This window comes from Agelaius tricolor, unplaced genomic scaffold (genome assembly GCF_023055355.1).
Source record: "Agelaius tricolor isolate 1412-34295 unplaced genomic scaffold, bAgeTri1.0.p SCAF_4, whole genome shotgun sequence".
NCBI classification, from domain to species: domain Eukaryota; kingdom Metazoa; phylum Chordata; class Aves; order Passeriformes; family Icteridae; genus Agelaius; species Agelaius tricolor.
In genome coordinates this window covers 24193131-24210006 of record NW_027269264.1, presented here as the reverse complement: position 1 = coordinate 24210006, position 16876 = coordinate 24193131, and positions in this window count along the sequence as shown.

Genomic DNA, 16876 nt, shown 5'->3' with positions numbered 1-16876 from the left:
ATCCTGTGGGCATCTAGGAGGGAAACTGGTTTGCATTCTGCCTACTGAATAACCCTTTTTTTTTTTTTTTTTCTTTCTTTTTAATTTTTTTCTGTGGTTTAAAGCTGGTTCAGTTTCTCAGTTCAGCTGACCACCGTTGCTGGGAAGCAATGAGTATCCTCTGAAATTGTTGCTGAAGTACCACGTATGCTACTCAAAGTCCCCTAATATAATTTAATTTTCCATAGCAAAGCTTTCTAAAAGAGCTCAGTGCATTGAAGACACTGCTCTACTTCAGTCCCCACTTAACACATAAGCATTTTGAGTGGCATTAATAATAACAACAACAACAATTTACTTGGTTTACTGATGATAACTGTGGTAACAAAGTATCCTGTAACACTAAGGATCACCAGGCTGAAAGTATTTAGGATCAAAGGGTGATTTGATCCCAGAAACCTGATACTTGTGCTTTTATCTCTTGCCTGCCTGAGGTTTGGTTTGACAAGGGAGCGTGTGTTTGGCTCTTGCTCCTTCCTATCGAGCACAAGACAAAATGACAGAAAGCCTACAACACTGCAGTTATAATCAAGGTCACCAGTCAGATCACCATTACTTGGTGCATTTTTAAGCGGTCTGAAAATTAAAAATTGACCTAGGTCATAACATGAATGCAGTGTAAAATGAAATGAAAGAAGAGGTCATCTACTTCAACATACATGGACTATGCTGATCAGGAGGATTTAATCCCTCCAGATTCTGTTGCCAGTTCTGAATTGCTGCAGCAGTCATTAAAAGTAATAAACATGATTTGATATAACTTCTGCCACAATATTTACTTCTTAAATTTCTATCTTCTTTTTTTGGAAATGATAGTGGTGGTTTTCTTTTAGTCATGGAATAATTAGAAGAGCTGATATTGTAGGGAGTACCTCTTCAGTCAACTTAAATAAGGAAAATTTTCTTATGTAAAATGGTTTCCAAATTCCAGCTAGCAATACCATTCATTGTTAGCTTAATGTTTCAGTAATCTAGGTAAGTTTCCACAGTTTTCAAATTATCTTCTTTTCAATGGATCATTTTAGTGCACTTTAATGCCCTAGGCTGTAGTGTGATAAATTAACAGTAACCTGCTTTTGACAGACAACAGCCTTCCAGGTATTGCTTTTCATGCCTTAATAGACATGAAAAGCAATAACCTTTAGATTATGTTTTTTTATTTGAAATCAAGCCAGCAGACTTTTTAAAGATATACTTACTCAAGTTTTTAAGAATCTAACAAATCTGATCTTTTAAGTTATTTGAAAATGTTACTATATCTTTCTGGAATATGTATCCTAATTCTTCTGTTTTATAGCCGAAAGGAGTTGGTTTTGCATACATTCTTGGCATAAAGATAATAGTTTGGATACTTTTTCTTCTTGGTTCTTGGTTCCCCCTTCCTACCTCCCCCCCCTATATTTTTTCACCTGTTTTTTTTACCCCCTTCCCTTTTCTGGATCTGACAGTTTTTCATACAGATGTCTGTGCTTGCATCATTGCCTGCCTTATTTGCCATGCCTTATGTACACTATCTTCTAAGTGGGAAATATCCTGCTCAGCGCCCTCATTTAAATACTGTGCCTCTCAAACTGAGCTGTGCTGTTGGGAGTCTTAAACATGATTGCATATCTTGTAGGATCTGCCAGTATTTGTTTTAGTTTGTCTGTTTTCTATCTCTATAATAGAGCTTGACAAGAAAAAGTTAAGAACACAACCAAATCCTTGAAGTAAAACAGTACAATTAAAAAGATATTGTTTTCTTTAAAAAAACTGAAGTTTTTAAAGTTTCCTAAGAAAATTACTAACTTGTGTAAAAGATGAAAAAAATTCTTGTAAGAACATGTCAGGATGGGTCTTGAGCAGATGCCATCTTTTAAAATCCCTATCACCTACTCCAAGACAGGATGCTGGAATTCTTTCTCACTGATACAGATCTAGCTGTATTTTTAAATAAGTATTTCCTTTGGACTTGGAAACGTAGCCTTCTGGGAGATCTAGTCACATACAACTAACAGTGTTTTATTCTGTACCATGAGAACATATTAATCTTGCATATCTTAATGTTTTTAAAAATTTTTCAGGGACATGCTCCCCTTAATTCTCTCATTTAAACAAGTAATATTTCAGAAATCTTTTAGCAGAAAATGTTTAATTACTAAAACCTTCAGTATCTTTGATGAAGGTAGTTTGTCTACAAACAAAACCCTTTATCTCTTTTCCTTTCAGACAGCTTGGGGGTGGGGAGCAGAAATATTCATAAGGCTTCAAAGTGTAATTTACTGACTGATGTGTGATAGGGAAAGTGAGAATTGTGGCTTAGCATCAACAGTTATGACTGAGTCTTTAGTACATTTTGGCAAGAGCTGTGTGAATTGCATTAGTGATACTGGAAATAGAGATTCGCCAGTGTTGATGTGAAATCATGTTAGTATGGCAAATGTACTGGAAGAGTGCACATGACAGGTCTGCTGTCATGGTAATGCTCATAATCTCATTTAACAACAGACTGTTGTTAATGAAATGTGTTGCTTTCACTAGGCAGTTAAATTACCCCTTTGAACCACTAGATTATTAGCATGATTTTGTAGTACCTCATCTACAAGCAGGAGTTGAAATGCTGTTGACCTTAATTTTGAGTTAGTCCAAGCCACCCTTTAGGCCTTTTCAAGTTCTGCAGAAATAGCAAACCTGTTTTTAACAACATACCAAGCAGTGATGTGACCCACATGACATGTCTTTGCTGGGCATGCAGAACAAGGAGGTGCTCTTAAGAGTTAAAGTATGATAAGCCTTGGAAGCCTTGCACCCTGGCACATTCAATTCCTGTTGCTACAGGGGCCCCTGAGAGCAGAGGGGATTTGCTTTTACATCAGAGCAAACCCAGGTGAACCTAAATTGCTACAGTGAGACCAAAAGCATTTATTCTTTCTGCTGTGCCTGTGGCACTGCAGCACTGAGCAGCTGCTGCCTGTGAATATATAAATCCTCTGCAATGAGAAGCAGTGAGAGAGAAATGAAAAAATAAATATCCGGACTACACAATTAATTTATATCTTCTTCAAGCACTTCTAATAGAAGACAAAATACAAGGACCACACATACTCTTCCCTCCCTTCTTCCTCCCTCCCCACTAAATTTCATTCAAATAGCTGCTATGTTGGGAAACCCTGCAAACAAAATATTTCACTGAGATAATGTCCCTGCTCCCTAGGGCAACAGACCTTTGGAGAGCTCTTGTTCTCTTCAAATGACCAAAATCAGAAGGGCCAAAAAGAAACTTCACTTTTTTTTCATAGCAATTACTCAAAGCATTTTCCTTCGCTGGTTTTTAAACATTTCTGCCTGCTTGTGTAACTAAGGGCAAAGTGAAGGAGGTCTCCAGGTTCCTCCAGTCTCAGTATCTCCAGTCTCACGGGCTTTTTCATTCCTTAAACACAAGACTTCTCCCACCCTTGACTCCAGAGTTTCCTACCTTATTTTCTCCTCCTGCCATGATCTGTGAAGAGAGGGCACATGTGAAAGAAACACTAAGAGACCTTCTGCACATTACTTCAGCTGGCCAAGGTACAAAGTCAAGTTTCAGGGAAACTAGTTTCAGATTAATTAGATCTAGCATGTGAGGGGTGTCTCTGTTTTTCAACTTGGTAGCTATTTTTTAGCTTAATTTTTTAGTAAATTCAGCATTTCAAACCCTCTTAGGAATAATTGCTTTTGCATGTCTGCCTTTTATTTGGCAAACTGCATTCTTCTAGGGTTTTATTTTTGATATCACATTGCTTTTACCTATTAATGTATTCAATCTGCAGTCAATACAGAGGACCTGACCTTTGAAGGTTGAATTTTTACTAGTAGCCTGAAGAATCTTCAGAAAATTCTAAATCTGCCAGACTGGCAGTGCAGCCATATAATTCATGTACTTCAGTTAATTTGGATGAAACTATGAGAACACAAACCTATTTCCATCAACTGATCAACTGAGCATCTTTCTAGCATTAAAATAGTCACACATAGCAATTTTTTAAATAATTGCACAAGGCTACTTTCACAATCCCAAGATGAATGACAGAGACTGGAACAGTCTCTCAAAAAATTGGAAATATGCTAAGAGCAGAAAAGACTGAAAACAAAGTAACAGTCAGAACAGAACAGAATGACAATCAAAATATCAGAACACTTCACATAACTCTTTCCAAGATGCTACTGTCACCAGTTGCTTTACAGCCAGTGGAGGTTAAAAAGCAAATTTGAACCAGCTGCTCAAGGGAGGGCAGTGATTTAGTGACAGATGATGAGGTACTTGGTGGCTTTCAAGTGAGCTGTCAACCTACCCATGCCTGCAAGCCCAGCTGGTCTTCACCCAAGGGTGCTGAGGATGCTGTCTGGTATCTTCAAAAGGCTGTTCTCTTTCAGCTCTGATGAATCATAGAGACTGGAGAAAGCCCCCAAAAGCCCCAAATGATCTTCAAAAGGCTTTTCTCTTTCAGCTCTGATGAATCATAGAGACTGGAGAAAGCCCCAAATGGCCAAGGTAAAACAGACCTTGTACCCATCTAAAGGAACGGCAAATGGAACAATCTGAGCAACTACAGGATGATTGCCTCATTTTCAGCCCCTGAGGAAAGCATCTCTGAAGCAAGAACCCTTAGGCAAGTACAAGCACACAAGGCAGAAGATGGAGACTGACTAACTGATGCCTGATCTGATGATCATCTGTGACAAAATGATTGGGTTTGTGGGTGAGGCAAGAGCAGTAGATGATGATTGTACGTAAGACTTCAGCAGACACTGTGAGCAAGCTGGACTGGAGGAGGGCAGCTTTGAGGTGTGTGCTCTGCTACGGGGAGGTTACTGGGGGCTACAGTTTTTTTACAGTAGTTACCACTAGTAGAAACAGGAGAGTTTTCAACTAGAGAAAGTAGGCTTCAGGAATTTCCATGGCAGGATAACTAAACACAAGCTATCTGGAGAGGCTGTACCATCTCTGTCCTTCATGGACTTCAAACCCTAGTGAGACAAAGCCCTAAGCAACCATGTCTGACCCCACAGCTAAGCCTGTTTTGGGCAGGGGGTTGAGTTTGGTGACCTGCTGCACTCCATATCATTCCATATAACTGTTTTCCTATATTCTTCCTGTAGTTATACAGTTACAAAACCACTCCAGAGAAGTAAGAGCTGAAGAAAAATATTTCCAGAGTCAAATAACCTATTACTTACGAACCAAATGTTTTAAATAATATGTGATACCAGAGGTTTGCTGTAACTCATTTTCCCATGTTGCACATATCCACTTTGTTGCCCCTCAAGTATTGGTCCCCACAAAGTCCCAGCATATTGGTTTTCACCTGTTGTCTTATTTTTAACTCATTATTCCTTTCACAAGAATACTGCCATGTCTTTCTGGGATTAAATTTGGTCAAATGATTGCTTACATGAAGACTGTTTCACTCTGAGAGGCCCAGGGTGTGTGCTACATGTAATGTGATGGTATCTCCCCCTTACTGGCAGTCACATTTCAGAGGCTCACATAGCCCAGCTGAAGCAGGAGTTTTTTTGAACAATGAAAACACATAGCACTTTCTGGTTCTGTTGTAACCATCATCTGGCTTTGCTCACAACACCAAATGAAGTCATAAACGAATCCTTTTACGAGATACAACAATGGGATGATAGGAAATATTTCCTTACTCTTTCTTGGAGTGCAGTAAGAAGGAAAATGAGTCTGCACTTGTACAAATCTCACTTTGGACACAAAGAAGAATCTGCACAGGCAAGTCAATCTTCTATATATATATATCTCTAAGAAGGTATCTGGCTTTTGGCTACTTAAATATTGTTTAGTAGCTATAACGATGAGGTTGTTACTTCATCAAAGTAGCTGTGATTATGAACTGTAAGGAAAGCAATTCTGTTTTGTGTAATTATTTTCATGTGTACTCCATTTTGCTCCAGAAGGTCTGCATGTCTGGACTTGTAAGGTACTTTTATAAACAACTGCAAGAAAGGCTAGATACTTGCTTGATTGTGCAGCTTGCCATCTCTTTGGACAGAAGCTGACACGTAAAATTATAGAGACCTTTGATAGGAATTTACTATCTCATATATAGTCTAATAATCCCAAGGAAAATCTTGTCTTGTTGTACATAAGAATACATCAGCGGTGGTATTATTATTTATATAAAGGCATTGGGGTTATAGTAGTATAAATGGCTTTTGGCAGAAGGCAGTATTTGGTTAATGTTTGTTAAGTGCTACTCTCTTTAACCACTGGGTAAAAAAAAGGAAAAATAACTCTACCAAATTTATTTCAGTTTCTGCTGAGTGCTCTGTGTCATTTGTTGGCAAAGGTAATGGAAGGAAAAACATCAGCAACAAAAAGTGACCATGAAATGGTTTTTCTAACATTAACAGCATTGGCTCAGATTTTCTTTCCCATATTTGGTACTGCCAAAACTGTAGGAAAGGACTATGATACAATTCATATTTCATGCTGCTAGCCTTGGCCAATTCTTAAAAAGAAATGAAAGCACCTAATGTGATACACTGAATAGTTTATGTTCAAAATTACATCCATGCTCCACCACACCTCAAATTAGAGCCATCTTGTTTCCATCACCATCTTATCTTTGACCTTTGATCCTTCACATGTGCATTTACACATCTCCCATCTAGATCAGCCCATACTGCACAGCCCAGCAGCTGACTAGTTTTAAAGTCTGCACAAAGACTTATGCTGTAAGCACACTCAGAAGGCTTTCCTTATCTTCCCCTCCCTGTGTGAGAACAGCACACACTCATTTTTTGAAAGAATGAGGAATACGTGTCGCTGCCTACACAAGAATTTGATCTCTTCTCTGAAGAAGTCAGCAGTTCTGTAATTCCAAGTGGGTTAAAGACAAACCCTCCACTGCCTTGGCCAGCCCCATGCAGTTGGTAATTTCCCGTGCTGGCTGTTCATGAGGTTTGCGTAGTTTTTGTGCGTAATCTCAGATAGGGAATCAGGCACATAATGCCAACATCCCTTTGGGAAAACATTTTAAATGCAGCCTACTGTGTACATCTTCACTGATGTTTGCAGATCTTTGTGCAGATACGGCATGCTATTTACACTTTGTAACTGCTACGGAGGAAGTGTCACTGTGCTTGTCCAATACCACATTCCTTTTATCTTTCTCTGAGGTTGTGGTACAAACCAATCAATATCAGAGGCCCACTGCTAAGCTAGAAGGATGGCTCAGACTGATGGCAAGTCTCAAGAACTGACATCTGAAGAATGCCAGGCAGGAGAAGTCAGGAAAACACAACAAAAAATTGCAAGTTACAGGAGCCTGGACCCTGCATAGTTTCAGAAAGGAAAGTTTATCAACCTCAAAAGGCTTAAGCAAATAAACCTCAGCTGGAGAAAAAAACCAATCCTCACTACCCTGCCTTTTAAAAATCCCTAGTTACCAGCCAGAAGATCCTCTATCTTTATTTTTAAAATGGCAAAATAAAAATGGTAGAATTAATTTTCAGATTTGATGTTAAATTAAAATCTGCAAAAAAAGGATTAGGCTGTTGGATAAAATACTCTCAACACTTAAGTATATGTCAAGAGGCCCTTGGCATTTTTCCTCACAGAATTGATGCCAGTGCTGCAGTTCAATATGTAAATCCTGGTTTCAGAGCTGCTCAGTCGACATTATCGCATTATTTCTGCCATAAGAGTCCAGCTGCTGGGCAGATTTGGGATTCTGCTGTGATCTAATTCCTGTGGCTCTACAGTGTATTTTATGAAGGCTCACACAGTACATTTTTTGTTAGACAGAGAACATCAGCAGAGGCTTGCAAAACACAGTGACTAGGGAACTTGAAATTATCTACATTAACTTAGAGACCAAAAATGTCTTAAAAATAAGCTGTGAAAAGCAAAACTGGTGATGAGACTCAGTTTAGCACAAGCACTTGCTTTTTTCCACATAGCAGAGAGATGGTAAGAAGGGACAGAGGATTCAGTGTTAGATGTGAAGTAGGGAAGTGGCTAGGGAAGGCCATGAAAACCTTGGGAACACAAAAATATAGAAAAGAAAGTGGCACAGATCCGCTCACTTTTTCTGGAGCCCTGGCAGTGGACACACACTGAGTGGACACATAATGAGAGAAAAAAAGAAGAAAAAAAAAATCCTCAGTATGACTTTTTTCTGGAGTTAAATATTAACTTGTCCAGAGGAAGTAAAAGGCAGCAAAATAGCACAGTTATTGATTTCACCATAACTTTATCCAAGTGCCCTACTGTGGCCAGTGTAAAGTAAACAAATGAGAAGACAGACCACTTCCTCCAAAGAAACTACATCAAAAAAATCATAAGCCACTGCACTAAAAGGCAAGGGAGATGAAAAATATATTTTGTTATCCGGAGAAAAACAGAATGAGAAATTAATGTATAATAAAATCATAAATAGACTGAAACTAGAAAAATAGAAAAAAAACCAACAACCCCAAAACAGGAAAACAGGAAGGCTGACAAAAAGAGGAACAGAAAAAACTAGTAAGAGGTAATAATAGTAAAATGGCAGGATATGGTGGAACAAACTGTTCCAATGAAGTTTTGACATTTTAAAAAGTTGTCCATTCTGTCTGTACCCATCCTATCCACCAGAGCAGTGGTGAAGCATTATGGATGACTTGATACTGTACTTGTGGGAAACTGCAAGTTTAGACTGGGAGCCCCCTGCACATTGAGGAGCAGTGATCCACACCACAGCCCTGCTGGGCAGGTGCTGCATGCCAGGCTGGTGGTCAGGCTGTGCTGAGCCACACCGTGCCATGTCACACCGTGCCATGTCACACCGTGCCATGTCACACCGTGCCATGTCACACCGTGCCACACACCTTCCCCCAGCACAGCCTCCCCGTGGTGCTGGAGCTTCCTGTGGGCAGCTCCCACTCAGCACTGTTGGTAAAGCCCTGCCTTTTAACAGGACACAAGAAATTCTGTGGAGAATTTATTTCTTTTTTGACCATAGAAATTATGAATAGAGTTGCATTCTCGTTAGGAAATCCTGCAACAGCTTGAATGGCTTTCAGGGTTGACTTGCTTGCTCTCCATGTCATAAATAGGGTCTGTGGAATGTCTTGCTAAGAAATACCATTTTGAATGATACCTTACAAGATCTGAGTGTTTTTTCTTATGGAGATGGCAACAGACCCGCACCTCCAAGGCAAAACCAGGAGCTCTAAACGAAAATCACTCTAAGGATCTAAAATCAGCACATAGTTAGAAAACTAAAATATAATAAAGATAAAATCTTTCCACTAACCTCCCCAAAACAACTAACACAATCTCCTCTCACCTGCAAAGTAGTATGTATGCATTCAGTATAAATTACATCAGGCAGTGTAAAAAGATTTGGCAGTAAATTGAAATAAAATCTTTTTTACAGGCATCAGGGCTTTTCCTCCCTGGAAAGTTAAATTTCTAGCTTACCTAAAATGGAACAACTGTTTGTGAAAATCTTTCCTTGTGGAAAATTAATTCAAAGTAATAATGCCATTGTACTTTTTAGAATCTAATTCTGAAACAAGCCCATCCACACTGACTTCTACTAAACAAACAAGTCTGAGATAGCTTCACAAACAGCGCAGATCAGGATGCTCATTTCCATCTAAAGGTTGAAAGAACAGGAAGTTATGCATCACACATCAATCATCTTAAACAATGACATATCTCTTGCACAAAGTCATATCCTAGTGTTTTCTCACAAATCATCCATTATCTTGTTTAACCCACAACAGGAAGTCCTCTGGTACTTATGTAGCACTCACCTGGTCTGTTCTTTGGGCCTAAAAGTAAAATAAATTGGATTTTTGCGTTTACTACTACCAGACAGCTAAAAATGCTTTTCTTCATTTGGGAGAACATGCCCTGTTTACTACAGCAATTTATGAGATACTGTAATCCAGACAATTCTGTCATGAGACACACAGTCACTATAACTAGTATTAGAATAGATTCCAGACACTTCACATGCAGTAAATGGAGATCAAACTACATTATATGTTTATACTGCAAGAAAATAATTTTATCCTCTGTAACCTCAGCACAGGGGTGATTGCAAGATGTCACTCCAAGGTTAATGAATAACAAGAGTACAAAGCATCCCCAGCAAAGACTTGAATCAGTGCAGGAGATCTCAAAATTCCTTCCTATTGCATACAGATATGGAAATGCTCTGTCATAGCAAAGCAGGACTGAGGGACAGTGGTGGAGATGGGCAACACTGCCCTTGTCTTCCTGCTACTGCCAGCTCTGCAGATTCAGCCTCTAGCATTGGGTGAGGCGACACTTCCCAGCACAATGCTCTCCTGGGGCTGCACACACTCCACAGTTTGATGGTGGCCAGTCCCAGGCACAGGGAGCACTGGAGAAACACACAGTGGCCTTGTCCCCAGGGGCAGCCAGAGGGGAGAGTGAACAGGGGACCTCCTATGAAGGACTCAAACAAGGCAGGAGTGCCCCAGGCTGGGGAACCATGTGCTTCGTATTTTTTCTGCATTAATGCTGAGTTACTCTTGGTGTGATAGTTAAGATTGATTTATCTCCCCTCAAAAATGCACATACCTTGTCAGATTTAGAAATCAGAGAGTTCTAGATATCTTAACAATTAGTTTAAGTGTTAAAATACTTTTTATTCAACAGAAATGGAAAAGGTTGAGAGTAGAAATGGGTTACAGCCATCTATTTGTGGCAAGCCAAACAACCAAACATATTTTAATTTGTATATCAGAGTGCTTTTCCCTGCTAGGCTGCTAATCTTTAACAGCATTGCCACAAGGATTGCAGAGTTGTCTATTCTTGTAACCACAAGTAAAGATATGTTAAAACCCACTGAACATTTCTTTAGAAAGGATGACTGACTGACTTCAACAGAGCTAAATAAGATCTATCTTATTCACCAGAAAATTTTCAAACAGAAGCCTTTTAGCTAACAGGAACCAGGTGCCCTCATCTCACTATTCTTTCACCACTAAAATTTTCTCAAGTTCCTCTATTTTATCTTTATCCTAATTCTTCCAGCATCATGTAGCATCACATGTGGACATGTGCACTTTTTGCAATGTCCGACTTTTATAAAACTTAAAAATTGGCATTTAAAAATATAATAATAAATTATTTTCACCACATACTTAAAGTAGTTAATATAGTCTTATGCCTTCATTCAGCATAGACCTGCACAGCAATCTTTATGTCTAGTTAGACACAAACCTGCGCAACACATACACAAATTAAAGAACAGGCACAATGCCTAGGCAACAAAGAGAGGTTTCATGCACAGTACAATGTGTAATTTTTCAAATGCCAGAGATGGTCACGCTACTGGTTAAGAAATCCCCAATAGAACAAAGTAACAGGAAGAAGAAATAACCTTTCCCCAGTGCCCACTGTACTGTTTTTTATTTCACATGCAACATTTGATTTCACATACAAGACTGACAGAAGTTTCCCCCATACACTTTCCAGGGAAGAGGACATACGAATTTGAATGCTCAAAGCCTGAAAAGGACATTTGTAGGTGAATATGTGCTCACAGAGCAGACATTCAAGCTTGAATATTAAGGAAGCCAAGCTGTGATGCAAATGAAAATCTCCTTTAGCCCTATCCATAGGGATTTACTTGTCTCACCTGTATCTGGATCCTTACTCAAGCAACAGATAAGTACTGAACAGCTCAAAATCAGCTAGTTTTGGGTAGCAACTGAGTAGCGGGTAGTACTTTTGAGGCCAGGTTGTAGAAACAAACAGATGGCAGGTAAGGGATCATCTAACAACAAGGTATCTGAATGGATCTTGCTTTACCTATGTGCATCATTTAGCGGCTCTAATCCAAGGCTAAACTGACAGTCCTCAGAGGAAATACAATCTCAAACCCACAAACATGCTAAGCCCTTTTCACATATCTTACTTTGAATCAGTAAATATCTTCTAGTTCAAACATGTTTTCCTTTCACATTTCTTCAGTCTGTTTATCTGACAGACTGTTTATCAGACTGTTTATAAACAGTCTTCATCTGTTTAATAGCCTTGTTCTGGACACAGGAAAAAGCTGTCTGGAGCAAACTGGTCTCGGACACCATCTCATCTGTCACCTCATCTGGACTGTTGAGGCCACCTGTAATGTATTTTTGGCTTCAAAAGTCACATTAGTTGGCTGTAGTGTGGTGCAAAAGAGGACCTTAGGCTAGCCTAGATGTTACAGATAATTTTAACTTCACTTGCTTTAACTGGTTTTAAGCTTTTCATCTTCCTTTGTCTTTCCATACTAGCAGCCTCAGAGAACACTATGTAGCTCAATTTCATTCTTCACATAGTTGAGTATTTGCTTATTCCCAGCTCCCTTTCTCTCCCATCTGGTAATAAATGATGGAAAATCCTGTCAGCAGTTGCAATACCTTTGGGAAGTTTGATGGCTATAATTTGTGTCATGTATATTACCCACTTGTAATTTGTTATGATGACTGATGATTTATTCAAAGTCCTTCGAGGCTCAACTACTTGCACTCTAGCACTCTAACACTCACAGCAACAGGCTGAACAGAATAGGGACTCATCCCCTCTCCTGTGCAGGTATATAAAATAATCCCAATCCTATTTATAAATCCAGGGTAAAGAAGAACACCTGCAGATGTTTTCTACAGGGAATAAGATCAATAACTTGACTAACTCCATCTGGGTAGCAGTACTTTGTCTTCATCAAGCTTTGTGCCATTCATAAACTGAAAGAATTACTGTGCTGGTTTTGGCTGGAGTAGAGTTAATTTTCTTCCCAGCAGCTGATATAGGGCTGTGTTTTGGATTTGTGCTGAACACGGGGTTGATAATACAGAGATGTTTCTGTCATTGCTGAGCAGGGTTTACACACAGCCAAGGCCTTTTCTGCTTTTTGTGCTCCAAGCTGAGGGAAGGAAGCTGAGGAAGCTGGGGGTGCCTGGCAGGCTGGGAGGAGACACAGCCAGGACAGGTGGCCCAAACTGCCCAAAGGCATATTTCAGATGATATGGCATCATGTTCAGGGTATAAAGGGGGGGAAGGAAGGTGGAACAGGGGTATGTTGGGACTGATGGTGTTTGTCCTTCTAAGTCCCATCTCCTGGGGATGGCTGAATACCCGCCTGCCCATGAGTAGGGCTGAATGAACTGTTTTGCCTTACCTGTGTGTGTGACTTTTGCTTTCCCTGCTAAACTCTTTGTATCTCAACACATGAGTTGTCTCACTTTTACTCTTCTGATTCTCTCCCCAGTCCTGCTGTGTGGAGCTTGGCTGTTGCCTGGGGTTAAACCATGAATATTACTCTCACAGCAAAAGAAAAAAACTCAAGAGAAGACAGAACTTAACATGGCAGAAAAGAAGTATTAATATTAAAGAATTAAGTAAATTTAAAAAAAACCTCAAGGGCAACCATGAAGAAAGGTCATGTAATGGCTTTAAACTAAAAGAGGGTAGATATGGTTCAGATATTAGGAAAAAATTCATCACTATGAGGGTGGTGAGGCACAGAACCAGTTGCCCAGAGAAGCTGTGGATGCCCCACCCCTGAAAGTGCTCAAGGACAGTTTGGATACACTGAGCAACCTGGTCTAGTGTCCCTGTGGGTAGGAAGTATCATCATCTTTAAGGTCCCTTATAACCCAAACTATTCTGTGATTCTATGAGATGTGGACATTTGTGAATTGAGACAAATCTGAGATGAATAATTCTTGCTTTGTTTTTAGTTTTTCCATGAATTTGCATCTGGAATATCGTCATCAGTAGATCAGGACAATTTCTTTATCATATGAAAAAGATCTTGATAAAGCAGTGGTCAAAAAGAGCTTTATATTGCAAAATGTTGTTCACTTCCCATCAAGTTTTCCATGAAGCATCTGACTTGTATATAGCACTTTACAAGATTTATCCCAGATCTGTCTCTATTGAAATCAATCCCATGCTATTTTTCTTTTCATTGTGGTTTTTTTTTCTTTCATTGTGGTTTCATTGTAAATGGAACCTACCTCTGTAGCAGCAATTCCTGTTATACTTCCTGATGAACAACTACAGTTCTGGTTTCCCCATATGCAGAAAAGGACCTGTCCTGCATTTAACCTTGTTAATGAAAGCTGAAAAATAATTGTTTTTCTTGGCTGAACATTTGGTTATTAGTTCAGTCCACAAACCATAAGGCATGTTTGTTTAAGGCTCATAGGAGAGTAGAGGTCAGAAAAAAAAATTAATTCATATTAAAAAAATGTTTAAAGTTTAGACTAATTTTCATGACAGATAGGGTTATGAAAAAGAAAGAAGACCTGTTTGGTAAGTTACAAACCAAGAGTTATCAGGAAATTCCAGATCCACAGATGTTCCATGAGAGCCGGAAGGGTCACTCTATTTTCTTTAACACCCTTTTAGCTTTAAAAGGGATGTAGTAGCTTTTTACATTTATTAATCAACATTCATAATTCACTTTTTAAGCTGTGGGGAAATGCTATAGAAATGTGTATATCTTCTTAAATATTTTGTGGATCTAATTTTTTACAGAGCACTCTGTCTTTCCAGGACAGTTTTTTTTCAGATACATATTTCTACAAGCAATGAAATTCTTTTAATGATAATCTCAGTGCTAGCCATCTGTAACAGATCATTTCACTCCTTAGTAACTTCACGGGCTTCAGTCAGTGTTTCTGAATGCTGCTAAACAAGCTGACTGCAGAAAAACCAACAGAATATTTAGATTTAGCCAGGTGTTAAATTTTAAGTCACTGTAAGTTACTTTATTGTCCTCATTACAAGCTAGTTCCTTTTCTGTACACAAAAACACCTCCCACCTTCACTCAATAATCACAAAACCATCAAACTGGTCATAATCCTGGAAGTCTTTTCCAAGTGAAAGGATTCTGTGAAATGACCCCTGATTATCTAACCCTCTCCAGCTGTCCAGAAAGCTACAGGGCCATGGCACAAATCTGCTTGCTCTGAGGCTCATCCCAGCACTTCCACGGCCACTGCCTCCACAGCTGCTGCCATTGCCACATCTCTTCCCCCTCCATTCTCAGCAGGGGCAGCAACACAACACCAGACAAGGGCAGTAGCACTGGTGATGCCAGCAACAAGAAGGAAATCATGGACAACAGCAGAGCTGAGGATTGGAGCAGCAGCAAGGGCGCCCAGAGAGGAATGAAACTGAACCTAAATGTGAAATAAAATGCTATTTAAGTAAGCTTATAATCAGAATCCAGCAAGCTGCAAATGGGCTTTAACATTATTTGTGCACAACATAATATACTACAGTAGTGGTTTTAAATACACTTGTTTATAGCAAACAGCAACTATTTCTGTCACAACTTTAGTAAACAAGAGGCAGTCATGGTGCCCTTCAAGAAGGGGGATGTGTCATAAACCATCCCAGTTCTCATTTGCTCACTGACACACTGGGCTTTCTGAAGTTTTTGTACCTAAATGTGAAACTTTTCTTTCCTAGATTTTTTAAAAATTCCACCTATGTTTCTGCAGAAGCTTTCCTGGATACCTAGATTTTACTTCTAGGTTTAAGCCATAGGCTGCCCATTATTTTTGTCAGGTGTATTCTCAATGAACTGTAACTGTCTGGAGGAAAAATACATGTCTACTATGCACTACTTCCCCTGTAAGGGATTAGTCATGGTAAAGATGGGTAGCAATTGTACCCTTCTTAATAATTTTGGCATCCCACCTGTCTGTACTTACATGCAGCATCCTGTCATGCTAGGCTGTTCAGGGCACAGCATCACAAACATCTGCCACATGCTGTGATTGTGAGCCCCCCAAGGAAACAGGAGAGCCAACCTAATAGCCAGTACTGTTTGGATGCAAGAAACAACACCCAACTTTCTGCTCTGGTTTTGGTTTGGAATACGAGTTCTCCATGTCCAATCCCCACAGGATTCAAAACAACCACTGACTTTAAAGCAAGCTGCCTGGATTAGCATGGGCAGCCCTCAAGAAATGCTTATCACATTGAGTGAATTCTCATTATTTTTCATCTGTTTTCATGGAGTAGATCAGTTTTTGTAACTCTCCTTTTAAATATGTTTAACATTTGTACATACCTTGGCTCTCCCAAGTCTGAGACTCCAGCCCAGACAGCTCACTTCATCCATCCAAAGGGAATTCACTGATGTAAAGGGCGTCTCAACTAACCATGACATGATCCTAAAGTCACTTCTGTTCACTTCAATCTGGAAACGAGGATTCAAAGCAAAGCAATTATACAGGCCTGACTAAAATGACACAGACTTTCCTCCTGTCTAAATGAATGTGAACAAGAGTAAAACTGGAGAAAAATAACAGTTCTGTTGAAAAGTCCTGAGCACATGCCCATGGAAACTTTTAAGAGGCTAATAAATAAGACCATCTGAGTGAAAGAGGCTTTTATTCTCAGCTTGAGACTGCAGTGGGTGAAACTGATACCCAGCCAAATTAGTATCAGGCACTCTCAACAGAACAGAACTCTCTCATTTAGTAGTAGTTACTACTGTTCTGAAGTAAAAGCTTTAGCTAGTGTGTGATTAATACTGTACACTGATTTGGTGAGAGTACCAAATGAATAAAAAAGGATTTAAAAGGTAATTGTATCTGCCAGCCTGAAGAACTACTTTCCACATTTGATGAACAAAACAGCAAACAGAAGACAGGAAGTCTCTTAACGTGTGGAAAAAATGTGTGCATACTGAGAATGTCTGGAGGCAGGTACTGAGATAAGTAAGCCAGCTGAGGTTGCCTTTGTGCTAGTGAGCAGCAGCAGTCAGTGGGCTCACCCTTCTGCCACAACCTCCAAGACAATGCACTCACCTTTTAAAACATTGCTCA